This window comes from Lathamus discolor, chromosome 5, assembly GCF_037157495.1.
Source record: "Lathamus discolor isolate bLatDis1 chromosome 5, bLatDis1.hap1, whole genome shotgun sequence".
NCBI classification, from domain to species: Eukaryota; Metazoa; Chordata; class Aves; order Psittaciformes; family Psittacidae; genus Lathamus; species Lathamus discolor.
In genome coordinates this window covers 1,006,091-1,022,447 of record NC_088888.1, presented here as the reverse complement: position 1 = coordinate 1,022,447, position 16,357 = coordinate 1,006,091, and the positions used below count along the sequence as shown (strand labels likewise).

Below are 16,357 nucleotides of genomic sequence, written 5' to 3'. Positions count from 1 at the left end.
AGCTAGGAAACGTGCTTTAAGCGCAAAGTGGAAAAGTGACCTTCGTTCTGATGTGTTTTGAGATCTGTGCTTCTATCACGGATGTTAACTTTTGCAAGGGAAGTTGACACAAAGCACTCTTTTGAGATAAATAAATCCCATCCAGTTCTATAAATACCGTTTCTTATCCCTTTGCATTTCAAAGTATCCTATGGTAAATTAGCATCGGACCTAAACCTATCAGTGGAAGAGAAAAGGTGGTAAACCCAAAGCAGATGCTCCAAATTGACTGTCTTCTAATAGGGTGATAGCATTGATCTTTTTTGGTCTAATTTTCCTGTTGGAAAACACAGATTGTTATGCTACTGAAGGTTAGCATTTGAAAGTGGCCTTAGCTTGAAAGTAGCAATTGTTTTCTGTTTCCTGAGAAATATGGTATTAGACGTAACATTGTTAGAGTTAGTAGGGAGTACCTGAATCTTCTACATAGCACAGTTAGGACGATGAAAGGAGGACAGTGAAACACCTTTAATCCTCATAATGCACAAAGTACTTGCACTAAAATGGAGAATATTCCTTCCTTGTAAAGGTTACAGGATGAAATCGGAGGGTTTTCAAGGGGTTGTTGTGTAACAGCTCCTGTTGTGCAGGAGCAGGTTGGATGGGGGGCAGCAGGAGGGGTAATGTCCTGGTTAATGCATTACGGCTCTGAACTGTCACAGTGCTGCATGGTTCATGTGGCCAGAAATCTGTTCCTGAAAATATAGCTTTCTGTCTTAAAAATCAAAACCCTGGAGAAAGGGAAAACGCTCAGTTGTGAACACGGAAGGGTATCTTGAAATATTCTCACTTAAGTGGTTGTTTTTTTTACTACCAATGTGTTTAAATATGCATTTAGTATGTCTTAGACATTTTTGCTAGTAAAGAATGAAATCCAGTTCTGCAGCAATTGCAATAATGTTACATCAGGTGAGACTATGGTGCTGTTAATTCACTGTAAGAAAAAAGAAATCCTTACTTCCATATTGTTTCCTAAGAAATAGACTTGAGTTCTGTTTTACATAGCCGGCTTCTTTGCCTTACGCTCCCACCACTATAGGTAACATGTGTTTATCCCATACATGAGAATATGGATAGAAAAAGGCTTCTGCTGTTTTTCAGTATGCGCAAATGTTACTGGCTTTGGTGTTGTTGCATAAATGTGGCCTCAGAGATGAACTGCAGTGGATAAAACAGTTTTATACCTGAAAAGATTACAGTAAAACAGTAATATGCACAGCCTAAAATAAATCTTAAGTATTTTATGCTGTAGTATAATGATAACTTTTTATTACATTTGGGCACTTAGCTTTAGAAAGTATTTTGTATTGGTTTTAAACTAATGAGGCCCAAATACAGTTGTGAATAGGAGCTTTTGAGAGAGACCGGAATCTTTTCACCTTGCTAATGTTCACAAATAACACCAGATACGAGAAGGTGAAGTGTACTGAAAAATTAAGATGGGAGCAGCAAAATTCTGCCAACTATCTCATCTTGATGTTCCAGAATTATTTCCTATACCTACAGTTTGAGGTTTTGGTATGATTGATATTGGTGTATATTTATCTTTTTGTGGCAATACAAATACTGACAGTATTCTTCCTGTCTCTGCTGGCAGCAGCTTTTAAGGCTATTTAGCATGCTCTAAGCCATAGAGAACAGAGGATTTACAACTTCCCAAACAGTAACCACCTGAATAACATGTAAGCCTTCTAGCTCAGGTTTGGACACATGTTGGTAAGCTGTAACAAGCAGTTTAGCTGTCTGAGGCTATTAGATAAAAGTAACAATTTTTTCCTGCTTCCTGTTCTCCCCCCTCACTCCCTACTTTAGCTCCTCTCTGGTTTGAAGGTAGATAATAGTCATTTTACTAAGACCTTCTGCCGTTGCTTGGACTGTACAGGGTCATTTGTTTTCCAGAAGCTGCAGGTTGCACTTGCTAACTTGGATCTAGTGCTGTGGAACTCCAGAGCATAAGCTCCGTTACACGTGCTTCTGTGCTTAAATCTGTATCCCATAGTGATGGCTCTTGAATGCTTTCTATCTGAAATATTTTGTACTGACTTAAACTGGCTCAACGGCATTAACTTGTAACCTTTGGAAGTGAGATGTATTGCATAGTTCAGGTGCAGGTTCAAGATTCTGTCTCATTCCATCCTTATTTTAAGAGAAGTGGGGAGTTACAGCAAGATCTACAGAGGCAACTGGCTTTCCAGCCTCATAGCAGTGGATTCTTAAACCTGAGGTTCCTGAGCTTGCGAAGTCAAGAACCTCATAGTTGTGGCACTATCTTGAGGTGCAGTTTTGTGCTCTCTCAGGCAAAGGAAGTAGATGCAGTTATTCTTTATCATTGGTCTGTGTTCCCAGCACTGACGTTTTTAGTTCCAAAGGGTGGAATTGCATGTACCTTGCACTGTCACACACAAAATGCTGGTTTGCCTTTTAGCTGTGTTTTCAAGAAAAGAAGCAGCTCTTTGTCTTGCACGGAGCTCTTTCTTATCTGATAGATGGGATCTCTGCTGTTACACTGAGCTTCTCCAGAAGAGATTAGCACATGAACATAATCACTTCTGGCTACAAAGTACGTACTTCAGTGGCTTGTATAACCGTCATGGCATTCTACTGCTGGTTTTAGCAAGGGCTCTTTGAACTCCTCTGGCACTGTGATCAGGCATTAAAGATGTAAGCTGTAGTATGATCCATTTAAGATACTGTACACTACATTTTTCACGGTGGAATGGGGCTGCAATAAAAGTGACTGTCAAGTCACTGTATTGCTGTTCTCCTGGAAAAAAGATAAGTTTCTTTACCATTACGTTTGGCATACTGGGTGTTTTTTAAAAAGCTTTTGTTTGGACTAAAATGTAGTGCTTTATGTATCTGGCCATATGGAAAGGCAAGACAATGTAAAATGTGTGTGTTTTAAATCACTAATTAGGGAGTTAGAGCTACAACTGTGAAACTTACTCGGTGCATCTTAATTGCTGTGAGTAATGCAAAAGCTTTGAAATGTAATCCTTGGGAATGCTTAAGATACTAATTATATTCCAACCAGGCAAGGTGCACTTGTTCCAAAACGAGTCTGAGCTGGTCCCTTCCTAGAACTTGGCAATCCCAATGCCAAAGGTGGAGAAACAAACTCGTTTCTAGGAAAATGAGCTACCCTCCAAAAGCAGGGACAGACTTCAAAGTGTAACCTTTTATGACAAGGGGCACCTCAAGACGAGCAAATCAAGACACAAATACACAGAGCACAAAAGCCCAAGAGCAGAAGAGCACTTAGGTTTGGCCCAGGCCTTGTTGTAATGGGTATTTAGAATCCTAAACTTCCTAACTGACAAGTTAAATTGTGAAGACCAAGTGTGTAAGTTGCAGATGCTGTCTTAGGTACTCTCCCTTTGAAGTAATAATTCTATTAGTCCTGGAGCTCCTAAGAGAATTTCCTGTTTTGGAATTACGGATCTTAATTGTAAACATATTCCATTTTTTTTTCTGAATAATTTATATAGAAATAACTTGAAGTCATTATATCCAAGTTTCCTGATTTTCTGTTAGCTCTCCTGTAGTATATTCATTAACCAAGCTAATACTACTAAGAAAGTTACTCTGCCTTTTATTCATCGCAGGAACAAAATCTGTCAGCTCTCGTTGTGAAGGAGGACTGCTTCCTCCTGTTATTAGCATTTATTCTTCAGTCTCAGTCTGAGAATAAATTCCATTCATGGCAATACACTTTCTAGTGATAATATTAAGACTTATCTTTCAGCAGTCTTTATTCATATCCAAATCTTATCCAGCTGGTTTCTAGTAGGGTCCCAGAAATACCCAAGTAAAACCATTCTTTCTCAGAAGTTGGGACTTACATGGTGCTTCATTCATAATGTCCATTTTGTCTTGTCCTTCTACAAGTATAGCTTAGTATGTTTGTGTTCTTAATGTTTTTGGTATAACTTACTATTTCACTGTTTCTGTTTCCCCTCTAATGCCTCATTTCATGTTGTAGGTCTCCAGTTTTTAAGTTCCTTCTGGTTTTATTTATTGTTTTTTAAATCATCTGCAGCACCTCGGTTGTATTAGGAATGGCCCTTTTGTTAGTTTCAAGGCCCACCTGCTGGTTTGAATTACTACTTCAAAAACAAACACAGCAAACCCTTGTGTCCATCTGCTCATTACATACTGATGTATTTCTGTATCCTTACTTACCTGGGTCTTTTTCCCCATTCATCTCTGAATAGTATAGAGGCTTTTCCCAATTTCTGCCATCATTTTTAGTTTAAATTGCTTATATAAATCCTGGCGGTGTAAGCTGTTGAAGATTATTTCTCCAGACACCGTAGTAAGGTTCTATCTGCAGAGGTGGTCTTTCCCCAATACATTTCAGTGGCTTACTATCTTAAGACTATTCTAAATTGGAAGTGAGTGCTGTTCATCTTTCAAACTTGATTCTCCTTTTTAATGCACTCTAAGAATACGACTCTATTTAAATAACCTAGAGTATGAAAGAGTTATTTTTGATCTGTTTCAGTAATAATTTTGCACTGTCATTTGTTTCGATGTGAGGCCCAGTCACCACATTTTCTTTGGTTTTACTTGTCTTCCATACGTCAGATCCACACCTCACAGAAGCACAGTTCTCCAAAATCTGTTCTTCAGATTCGTCACAGAACAGCCCTGTTGGCATTCACACAACCTCCAGTCATAGAAACCTGTCTGTCTCCTGGTACTGGTATAAATCTCTTGTTCTGAGGCTCACTCTTTGTTACCTCTTCTTACTACCTGTATCGTAACCAACCATCTCTTAAGATACGTATTGGTTAGATAGTCACATGTTTGGTATGATGATTGATACTGGAGTCATGCAGCTTTGGAGGTTACATCATGCAATTATGAGCCTGCTTTTGTAAGTAGTTTTGTGCAAGCTGGAATTTGTCATGTTTAGGAAATTCTTACTGAGAGGGTCCTGATACTGATATCTGTATTGATACTGATATAGGTATCAAACAGAATTTTTCATGTGGTATGGTGCATTTATATTCCAAATTAAAGTCTTTGTCTCCATGCCACTGTATTTGAGTGCCCTACCTTTTAAGTGTTGTGACTCCTTCCTTTCTATTGCTGCTGCCTTTCAAAAATGATGACCTATTTGTGCCTTCAAGCTTAGAGTTATTTGTTCTTATCTAAATTAGTAATTAATAAAGCAGTATGTAGTTGGATAAATAGTGTGTCTGGTGATGAGCTGACACAAGAAACAGGTTAAGTGATGGAGAGATAAAGAAGTGCCATCCACAGAGCTGAAGCACTCAGTCTGAGGAAGCAAGGCAGCAGTAAACAGCTCTTTTCCATCCAATATACCTCAGAGAGGATGCAGTGAATTGAGGTTACAAAGCAACTATTCAAGCAGAATCGTGGGATGACTGTGGAATTTATTCCTTTAATGCAAATGTGTTAGTCCATAAATTCTTCTTTATGAATCTGCTGTCCTTGATCTTTGGAGTACTAATTTATGATTGCACAAGGATTGGAATGCTTGTGATACAAACCTGGAGAAATGGGCTGAGTAATAATAAAGTCACTTGATCTGAGAGAAACCTGGAGACAGAATGAAGGAAGAGGGTGTTTAATACCCCCCTTATTTTCTCCCTCTCAATATCTAAGCCTAGTTTTTACTTCTGCACAATCTTCTGTCATTTCAGGGCCATGTATTTCAGCTCGCTCCAAATGTCACTTGGTGTCTTTGCACACCTATGAGAGTGGTACTTGTTAAACAGCATGGTCCCAGTTTGACAGCTGATGTCAAAATACAGCAGACTGGTGTATTGTGTGCTGGGTGCACATGATGTTCCCTGTAGCTCTGCTTGAGAATTATTATGCCAATGCCTGTTTTCTAAAGGTTTCTCCTATTCCTTCTTGACATTGTTCTGGCCTTTCTTCTCCTGCTTATTTCCCCTTACTCCTCCTGAAGCAGCTACGGGAAAATGAATGAGAAAACAAATTAATGTGACTGAGGAAGCCAAAGAGAGACAGGAACTGAATGTGCATTGTACACAATTCAGAGAACAGGACTTTGGCTGAGGACAGCAGCTCTGGGCAGGTGACCTGGGGGTAGAATTTTGATGGGTTAGGGTTTTTGTGTTAATGCTGTTAGGCACTGAGAAGAGGGGCAACCTCCAGAGGAGTGACACTCACTTCAGAAACACCATGTACTCCCCTTTAAAAATAAGCATGAGAACCTCATAGCAAAAAGCAGTATTTCTTTATAAATGTGGTCTGGAAAATTCTGTAGTACACCAGGAACTGATAACACCACAACTGAAGACTGCAGCCACACTTTTTAGTACTGAAAGTAATGTTAAGTGTGTGCTTCAGTCTGACCTATAAAGTCACATCCACCCATTTCTACCTGAGCCAGTTTTGTTTCTGAACCAATATAGCAAAGATAGAAATACATGCTTTTTTACCTCTCCAGAGAGTACAGTGTGTTCTGGTGTGGTTTTGTTCACTCAGTGGCAATGTAAAGGGTTTTCATTCTTAAACTCACCCTTTTGTGTAGATCTGGAGAAATTTAGTGCTGTCAGGGCACTTCACTGTATTAGATGTTAGCTCTCCTTCCCTTTTTGTACTGTCCCTGCTTAGCAAGGTTATTGCCAACGCTGCTTTAAAACATCCTCCAGGGAATGTAAGTATAAATTATGGTACAGTCGTGGACAATTTAGGTAGGCTTGCTCATGTTACTTATAGGAAGGGAAGCTACTGAAAATCACTTGTCCTCTTTCTTCCTATTCCTTCTTGGTCTTGCTTACTTCCCATTGTGGTTTTTGTAGGACTGGGAGACTAATAATAATACACCGACCAGATGTTCTGCCTCATAACCTCTGAAACAAAGTTCCTTCCTGTTAACTCGAGCAGAAGAACGCTTGTGGTGGCCCTGCAGCTCACAAGTTCCTACTGTAGCAACGTTCTCTAATTCTCAGCCAGTGATGCTCAGTAAGCTTTAATTCAGGGCAGTGTCTGGTCCCCTGAAGCATTTGCTGAAGTTAGGGACCTTCACGTGTGGCCTTTTCCATTTTCTAATGCTAGTGTCCAGAGTATTATGGGCTGTAAGAGTCATTAGGATGTGGAGCTCTTTGGCAGGTGGTGTTTCTGTCCATGTTGTTGGCTAAGCCAGGTTCATACTGTATTTATGAGAAGTGAAGTTAGTATTTCAGCTGATGGGATAGGCAGCACCATGCTTGTGTTTGCTATGTCTGGGCTGCACTGAGGATCTGTTGTGTTCATGCTAAAGCCCAACCCTTCCATTTAGGGAGTGATTTGAAACTTTACTGTGGGAATACGTGTAAACAACAACTGCAGGTATTGGCTTTGGCAAAGGTTTGGCATCAGGCTTTTAACCTTTGTTTCCCATATAATAATGTGAGCTGGTTGATTACTTCAGTATTATAACCGGATCCTAATTGAAAACAACGCTGAGGTGCTGACTTTTTTTTAAACATAAAAGATCTGGTCCACTCCTTCAGGAAGGTCCACTTAGTACATTGCCTGTAACCGTTTGGTTGTCTTTTAAAAACTCAAAACCTCAAGTGCTTTTTGAGCTGAAAAGCTAATGAAGCATGCGCTACTACACAGAGGCTTCAAATCCTGGTCTCTAGGGAGTTTTTTAAGTTACTTTTTGCAAAAACCAGAGAAGGTTGTTGTGCACAAGTCCTTGGGAATTACTATTACTAGCAGAAAAAGGTCTCAAAGGGATTTCTTGTTTTAAAAGCATTACTATATATATACTATATATATATCTACATGCTAAGAATCTCTGTTTTCAATCAAAATGTTGTTTAAGAAACTAGGCTTGTCTGAATCAGCTGAACGAAGACTGTTTTAGTTATATGTTTAATGACTAAAGTATTTTGAGTTAGTTTTGTAGAACCCAAAAGCTTTGACCAAAATTCCTGTATTAACGCGTTTAGATGCAGTAAACTGTAGAATTGTATTAATGAACCCGCAGTGCTGTGAGCTTTGCCTCCAAGTGAGCATTTTAACCTGAAGTGCTCATTTTGCAAAGGAGCATTCCAGGTTACCCCCAGCTCCTTTTAAGCCGCTGAAATCGGTGTCATCTTGTTGCCATGCAGCGGTAAGAATGTATCCAAAAACCATCCAAAATACGGCAACTTGGGAAAGGGTCAGATCTGACTTTTCTGCCAAGGTGACCTTGCATTTTGCTGTCCCCCTTGCTCCGAGCCTGTCGTGGTTTACAACTTTAATATGAAGGAAATCAGCCAGGTAGAATTAATGCTCTTTTTAGTGGGGGAAAGAAAAGGAAAAAGCTGGTTATTTTTGTACTTTCTAACCCAAAACACCCCAATTTTTAAGCGAAAGTCAACCGCTCGGCCGTGTCTACAGTGCGAGCTGCACGGCTTTCTCAAGCGGGGAGGGGGGGTAAAAAGGGGAGGAAAGACAAAAAAGGAGCCGAACTTTGTTAAAGGGACTGACTGTGGCGATGGCGCTGGAGCCGGGGCTCTCGGTGCCGGGGCGGCGGCGGCAGTGTGTCCCGGCGGTGCGGTGCGGAGCGGAGCGGAGCGGGGCCGCGCTGTGCCGCGCCGCGGTGCCGCGCCGCGGTGTGCTGTGGTGCCGCGCCGCGCTCTCCTCCCGCTCTCTTTCTCTTCCCCCCTCCCTCCCTCGCTCTCCCGCTCTCCCTCTCTCTCTCTTACACTGCCAGCCCCTGATGTGATGGCGAAGAAACCCCGTTGACAAGGCACTGCTTTTTCATGACGGTGAGTTTCCCTTTGAGTGTATTATAATTTTGTGATAAAAATTTCAAGGAAAAAAAAACCCACACAACCTCCTTCCTCCCTTCCTTCGGGGAGGGAAAAGAGAAGGGGGGGTGGGGGGGAGAGGAAAATCTATCTCCAGACAGACAGAAAAGAAAGAGGAGCAAATTAACAACCAGGAGTTGCCAAAACCAGGATATTAGGTTTCAGCCCAGAGAGCTATTGGCTCTGGGGCTATGTATATAAATATATATCTAGAGAGAGAGAGAGAGAGCGAGAGGGGAGACGAGGAGGAAGAAGAGGGATATTTTGTGGGTGGCTGTTGTTTGGGCAGATGTGGCTTCACATGGAAATGAACTATATATATATATATATATATTTATTCTTCCGCGAGGTTGGTGGTGGTGGCTGCTGAGGGCACGTAAAAAAAAAGTTGTTTCTTAAAATAAAGGCGGAGGGGTGTGTGTGTGTGTGTGTGTGTAGAAAGGAGAGATAAGGTTTCAGGTCCAGGCTGATAGCTGCAGAGAGGGGAGAGGTTTGGGGTGGGTTGTGTGGGTTCTTTTTCCCCCCTTCTCGCTGATGCCATGCAAATTGAGGAGAGGAGGGAAGGAGAAATCTCTTTTAATGACTCATTGATTGAGCCGGTTTAAAATTAGTTGTTGTTGTTGTCTTCCCCCCCCCCCCCCTCTATTTTCCGCCCCCTTGACGGCCATCGAGAGAGGGATGGAAAGAGGAGAGGAGGGCGCGTGTGTGTGTGTCTGTGTGTGAGTGCGAGAGAGTGAGAGAGGGGGATCGAGAGAGTGTGTGAGGGAGAAAGAAAAATAATCTTTTCAAATCTCCTCCCTCTTTTTTTTCCCCCCTCGTTTCTTCGCTTTCCCTCTAAAGCTCTGTGGTCTGTGAAACACTCCTTCATCCTCCTCGTCGGGAAAATGGAGACGCTCCGTCCCTCTCCCGGCCGCGCGCCGGGGAAGGATTTTTCCTGCCTTTTTCCCCTTTTTTTCTCTCCCTTCTCGATTCTCGCCCCTTTCCCCCGTCCGCTCGCCACCACCCTCACCTTGTCGTTTCCTTCTCCCATTCCTGCCTTCTGGGGATCTATTTCTTCGCTTTTCCTCGTTTTCCGTGCCGCCGCTTACGATTTTGATGCGATTCATTCGAGCCTTTATTTGCCGTTTCCTCGGGATCGCTCCGTGCCGCTCGCTTCTAACCGAGCCATGGAAGCGGCGCTGCTTTTTGGGGGTGCGCGGTAGGTTTGGGGCTAATGCGCTTTCCCCCCCCCCCCTTTTCGGGAACAGTTTTTCCGCCTTTTTATTTTTCTTCCTTTTTTACGTATTTTTTTTCCTTCTTTTGGAGATGTATTTTTATTGTAACGCCTTTTTAAACCGTACCAATAAACCGTCTCTTCCTGGAGTAACCCGCTTGGCTTTGCTGTGGAGTGGATGTGAATCCTTTGTGCTGCTGGGATGATTTTCCGTGCAAGAAACAATGCTTTATAAATAGCTCTTTTTATTTGTTTTAAACCAGGCTGTGGAGGGGATTTTTCCGACTTCCTCTCCGTTTCTCGGGTTATGGCGGGGCGTCAGCGCTTTAAATTGATACATTTGCTATTAATTGCCAAATTCATGGCAGAAAGCGGATGTAGCGTTAAAACTCGGGCAGAATGAAACCATTTACAGAGGGCACGTCTGTGTTTACCCAGAACTTGTTGCTAATCCCTGGGAGCCGGAACGGGACGCGGAGGCCTTCGCTTATCCGCGCTGCTCCGCTCCCCGGGGCCCGGCACAAGCCGGGTGAGGGGGAGCCGGGCTCCGGCCGTGCCCGGCTCGGCGGCCGCCGGGTGCGAGCGGGGGAGGACGGGGAAGATGGCGCTGCCTGGCTCCCCGCCAGCGTTTGTTGCGCAGTTTCGCTCCGTCTCTCCTCCCCCACGGGCGCCATTTTAGGGTCCTCTCAGCTGCCGCCGCGCGGGGCGTTGCCGTCGCGGCCCGTTCGGGCCGTTTGTGTGGCTCGGGAGCGTTTTCTCTGTCGGGCCTTGAAAGCGTCTCCCCGAAATAACTCGCTTGCCTCCCCACTGCCTCCTTCTCTGTTTGCTGAGAGGGGTTTAATAGGGGTGTGCTCCAGGGAGAGAGGGGAAGGACTCCCGGCCGTGGGTTGGTGTGGGGTGGGTCTGTTGGGAATGGGCCCGCATCGCTGCCTTCTCATCCCCATCTCCTCGGTAGTGTGGGTCTCGGTCCGTTAAGTGCGGAACTGGCTTGGCTCGGAAGGGCCTGTGGTCCCGGCTCGAACGTCACCTCACAGCTTGTGGTGTTCTCCTACGGTGCATTTCATGTGTGTTTCTTGACATGAGGTGCCTTCAGAGCCTGGGAAGAAAAAGGATGCTTGAAAGAGCATCGTCTTCTGTTCAGTGGAAGATACAGTGTCATTCAAGAAAGACACCATGCTCCTTAAAAACGCTGTAATGGAGCAGACAGGGCAAAGAAATGGTCATTACAGAGCTTCCAATGCCCTTAGAAGTGCTTGCAAAAATAAAGGTGTGGGTGGGTAAATAGCTGATTTTATAGCGGTTACTTTCTGATCAAGTGTTTCTCACTCCGTTATGTCTCACAGGAAGCAGTGCTTTTTCCAAATAATCCCAGTTTGGCAGCTCTGCTGATGCGCTTTGTGAGCTTATTTTGGTGCTGGTTCATAGAGTGTTGAAAAGGGTCTCCTATTTTCTGATCAAAACTTCCCCTTTTTGTTTTATTTCTCCATTTGGGGGTAATCTGATCGATGCTCACGAGGCCCGAGTTTCATAGCAACAACATCTGTATTGAGGAGCAGCCAGTATGCCGCCGGACCAGCTCACGCTGCGCCCACTGAGGAGTGTGGGATGCTCGTGCGGTTCCTCGTTCTGTGCTTGTGATGGGTGAGAGCCGGGATTCCCCATGCCCTGTGCTCATTCCTGAAGGAAGCAGGAGACTTCCACGAATTTGGGATTAATTCTAAGATTCTTTGTGTGTTGGAGCTGAGGGGTTTTAAATGACTTCTTGTGAAATACTTCTACTGCTTGTTTGGATACAAACTGGCTTTTGAAAAGGCTTTAATGGGGACAACCTTGTTAACATTGTAGGGTTTTAAACAGTACATCTGTTAAAGCTTCAGTGGTTACAGATCCATTGAGTGTGGAGCGCAGTATTTGTTCACACACTTCAGAACTCTTATTACAAGATATTTGCTCCTTCTTGAAGTTATTATTTCATGTATTGGTTAACAGTAGTCTTGGGATCAAGATAATGTTTTTTAGCGGTGCTGTAGATTATTACATGCATGTAGATTATTACATGTAGTAAGATTATTACATGCTAATGTCTGGCAGAGCATGGATTTTTTTTATTAATTTCATGAAAGTAAAGAAGAAATGACAAAAATGGGATAAAACGGACCAGTTTATATTCTCCCAGGGCTTAATACTTGCCATATGATTGTGTATCCTCTCTGAGCTGCTTGCATTAAAGCAAACCATATCCTTCTCTTGCGTTGAGGTATTTGATGGGTAGTATTTAAATGCACTAGATCTTTTTAGACTTAGTTCTTTGGCCATTGGGTTTCTGTTGTTGCAGGTGGTCCTTTGTATTTCACATAGCTGGTCTGTGCTGTTGGAGTGCAGGAGCTCAAGGTGTTGATACACTAGTCCAGTTGTACTTCCATTGGTTCACCTTGTCGTATTCCCTAGTACGATACTCATGTAGTCTTAAGTATGTTCTTTGTTAATACTCTGAACACTTGCCTTGTGTCTTATACCTGTATTAGTGAGTTGATAATACTCTCAGGATATGTATGGCCTTCATAAAGTTTGGCGACAGAGGTTTAAGTCCGTGGTCTAGAGCTGAAGAGCTTTGCAGGCACGAATGCGTTGATCTGCTCCTTGGGCATTCCTTATACTCTTAGGTGTATTTCCAGAGTTCCCAGCAAAGTTTATCTGCATATGTGTCTGTAATGGACAATGATTGTGCCTTTTCATGCTGCATTAGGCTTGTGAGAAGTCTAATGGCTGGTGCTTTTTAGCATACGTATAAGCGGTGAGAGTGTGAAACTGTGTCAAGCCTAAGTAACAGATGCAGTCTGGGCAGAAGAGCCTCTTTGATAACGTGGTTCATCCAGCTCAGAAAGCTGGCATCATTTCTTCCGGTAGTTCTGCTGGAATAAGCTGCATCTGTGCTTGAAACGTTTTGATTTTTATGGTGATGTTCCTGGTCCAACGTAGACATGGTAATTGTCTACAAAACCAAGTGTGTTTTGCATTCTTCCAGCAGAGGAAAAGCAGCAAGACCATAAACTGTTCTAACATTGATTGTGACCTGCAGCTGTTGTAGTTTGAAAGTTGCATGAAGTAGTATTGGTGAAGCTCTTGTTGCACCAACATAAATGCATAAACACCAACCTGAACTGATGGGTTTTTTCCAACGTCATCATGTAGATAAATGATGCTTTAAAATGTTCACTTGCCCCTGCTTTCATTGTTGGAAAAACAGCTACTGGTTGTATGTTGTTTTTGCTTTGAGAATCACTGAGGTTTTACACAAAATAAAAACTAACATGATTAACAGATAAGGGGTTTTTATTGCTTTCTTTTTCTTGCACTAGTATTAAAATGTTCTAGAGCTATTTCTCATTACTCTGAGTAAGGGAATGCTCCACAAAAGGAAGAGCAAGTATGTAAGTGAGTAAATCACTGTCAATAGAATAGCTTTTCCTTCGTCAAAGGTATTAAGAAATGGTGGTGAAGAGAGGGGAAGTCCAGGGAGAAAGCTTTAACTTTGTTGCAAGAAACAGTAATTCTTGTGAGGGCTGATCTTGTCTCAGGTGGAGCTTGCAGTAGTTTTGCTGTGAGCTTAATCCGAGTGTGGATTTCCAAGGTTGGGTGCTGAAGGTGTGTCAGCTCCAGAAAAAATCTTGTCCCGCAGTGAAGTAGGTGGCAGTATCTCCTTTGGCTTCAGCAAAGATGGGATTGGCAGTGGGGGAGGATTTTCAGCCTGGTTTTGGGGTCATTAATCCGGACTGCACTGCTGAGTTAGTTACACGTGTGTCAGTTCATTGTACTCAAATTCCAGTTGGTTTCCCAAACATAGTAACCAAAAAGAGTATAAATCTCTGTTCAGCTTTACTTGCTGGCAGTTGTTAGCTGATACTATCTTGGGGGAACTGTAACTGTGGCAAGGTAACCTTTTTTATTACCATTTTATTTTTAATTTAAACTAGTATGGACTAGAGTGGCAATGAAAAGGTATTCATTGGGCATTGCTTCATAATTCATTGAGAAATGATTAGAAGTTCTTAAGGAAGTCATGTTCTGGGGCTGCGTAAGTGAGTTTTCAGGATCTTTGGAACTGATCTGCGCAGGATGAGAAGCACGGTAACACAGGTACTCTCTGAACATCTGAAGAACTCAGGTGACTCAACATTTCTTGAATTGACTCAACATTTGTTGAAGATTCCGTTGCACAAATGACATCTGCTAATATGTTACTGCATACAGCAGTTACTAGAAGTACTTCAGAGTATCTAACTTCCTTCGGGCAGGCAAGTATTGCTTTCCTAAGGACCTGTTGAGATTATGCCTCTTCCTTTTTCTCTTTTGGGATGAAACCAGGACATGGTTTATGAATACTGAGATTCCTGAGGAATTTTGGTGTATGCAGTGGAGCAGCTTAGAAGACGGAGCCAAAAATAGGCCGTATGCACAGAGATGAGGATAGTCCCTGCTGGGAAAATGGCCCAAGCAGAGTGAATCCCATGTGGTAGGTAAGCATCCTGACTTCCAGGCTGCCAGTTTCATTGTGTGCTTTAAAGAGTTCTCCCGCGTGAAAGCCTGGTCAAAGTACAGGTGTTACCAAGAGCAGCTCTGGGTGCAGTAGGAAGAAAAATGTATTAAATAACTTAGAAATCTGATGCTGAATGTATGTATCTGAGGGAAACTTTAGAGAGCTAGCTGCACTGTGGATCCACACATGCACTTGGTGTGCTTGGCTGTAGCTGGATTAACCTTTCCTATTGTATATACTGTTAACAATTCAGCTGCACATTCCCATTTTTTCCTTAATATACTAAAATTTCAGTGTAGTTTTGGGGAGTTACTCAAGTTTTTGCTTAAGTTTCCATATTTGCCAAACTCAGAGAATGTTTTTTCTTTAGATGGTGTACTAAGAGTTGTTGGTTGTTACAACTGCTACAAATACAACTAACTGTTGTAGGTTGTCTGTGCTTTAGTGTCTGGTTTTTATTTGCCTTTCTTTATGTGGAGCTGGTCCTCTTCAGTCTTCATTTCCTGCCAGATCTTGGAAACTATGAAGATGTTTAATGCTGCTCCTAGCAGTTCATGAGAGGTAGCACTTTGGTGTTTCTTTTCTTGCTGCTGTTTATTTGACTCCTCAATAGTTGCCATTTTTTGGAGTAGTTTTTCTTAGGTTTTGCATCACTCTTCTGGGTATTTGAAATTTCTTCTCTTACTCTGTTATGTGCAGATGGCTTTGAAATAGTGAGGATTAAATTCAGTTCCATGGGCATTTTCAGACATTGTAAATTCGTCTTCCAACATACTACTCATCTGTAGAATCCTGGGATGAAAACATGTTCTCATACATACAGAAAGCTCACACTTGCGTATTGCACTCTGTTATGTGTTACTAGGTTGGAATCCCAATTTTCTTACTTGTTTAGCTCTTTTTTAGAGTGCAATTCCTCCTAGGTTTTGCAGCAGTATAGTAGTTGCTTTTTGTGGACCAGTCTGGAAGAGAAAATATTCATATGGAGTAATCACACATTGTAGAATATGAGCACAACATGGTTTAAAAGTGAGTAGTTAAGTCCTTGCATTTCATAAAGTACACTTTTAAAATGCATTTTGCTTCCTTACCCCTGTTGCCCTGAAATGACATCTCGTTGATGATTATGCCTTTGGTATTTTTGCCTGAGTGAAAATGGAGAGTGAGATTTTAACTTGGAATCGAGTTTTTCAGTATTTACCTCTCTTCCATTGAATACCATGTCATCGTACCACAGCACATAATTTTTGATGATGGGAGAAGTGGAAATACCTTTTAATATTAGGTTATCATGTTCCATCTCTGTAAAATTCAGTTTCTTGAACTTAAAGGGCTTGAGGGGATGAGCAGCTCTAAAGTTGGTCATAAAACACGTGCTTGGTTAGTTAGAAGAATCTGAAACTGACCACAAGATACTGGATTGTTCAAAAGTAGAATGGACTTGAAATGTAAGAACATAATATATGGTAGTAAGGGCCTGAGTTTGTACTCCTTTCTTACGCTCCTGTGTGACAGAGAATGCAAATGGGGTCTGGTTGGTCCTGTGTAGGTGAGGTTCCTTCAGTGAATCCGAGGCTGCTGCTTTGTTAGGAGCCTGAGGCGTAAGTGCCAGTGTAAGGCAGTAGTTTACAGCACCTTAGCAACTGGAAGCATGTACTGCTTAAATTGCATGTGTTACCGAATATGTGGTAAAATAGTTTTTTTTTTTTTTTATATTCCTTAGTTCAGAAGCACACTGAACAAAATGTTAGCACTGCGAAAATGAATGGGAGTCGTGGTGGCAAT

General features: G+C 42.3%; 1 protein-coding gene across 5 annotated transcripts in view; it reads left to right on the top strand.

Moving 5' to 3' along the window:
- The window catches only part of BICRAL (BICRA like chromatin remodeling complex associated protein), a 44,990-nt gene that overhangs the window by 658 nt on the left and 27,975 nt on the right, over positions 1-16,357 (top strand). For 2 of the 5 annotated variants that reach the window (XM_065679291.1, XM_065679293.1), the window contains exon 1: positions 8,463-8,780. The exons of 1 other annotated variant lie outside the window; for it this stretch is intronic. The gene's annotated coding sequence lies outside the window, so the exon portion shown is untranslated. Of the gene's footprint in view, positions 1-8,457; positions 8,781-16,357 lie in introns of those variants that run through there. 2 more of the 5 variants (XM_065679298.1, XM_065679299.1) reach the window with 2 other exon arrangements.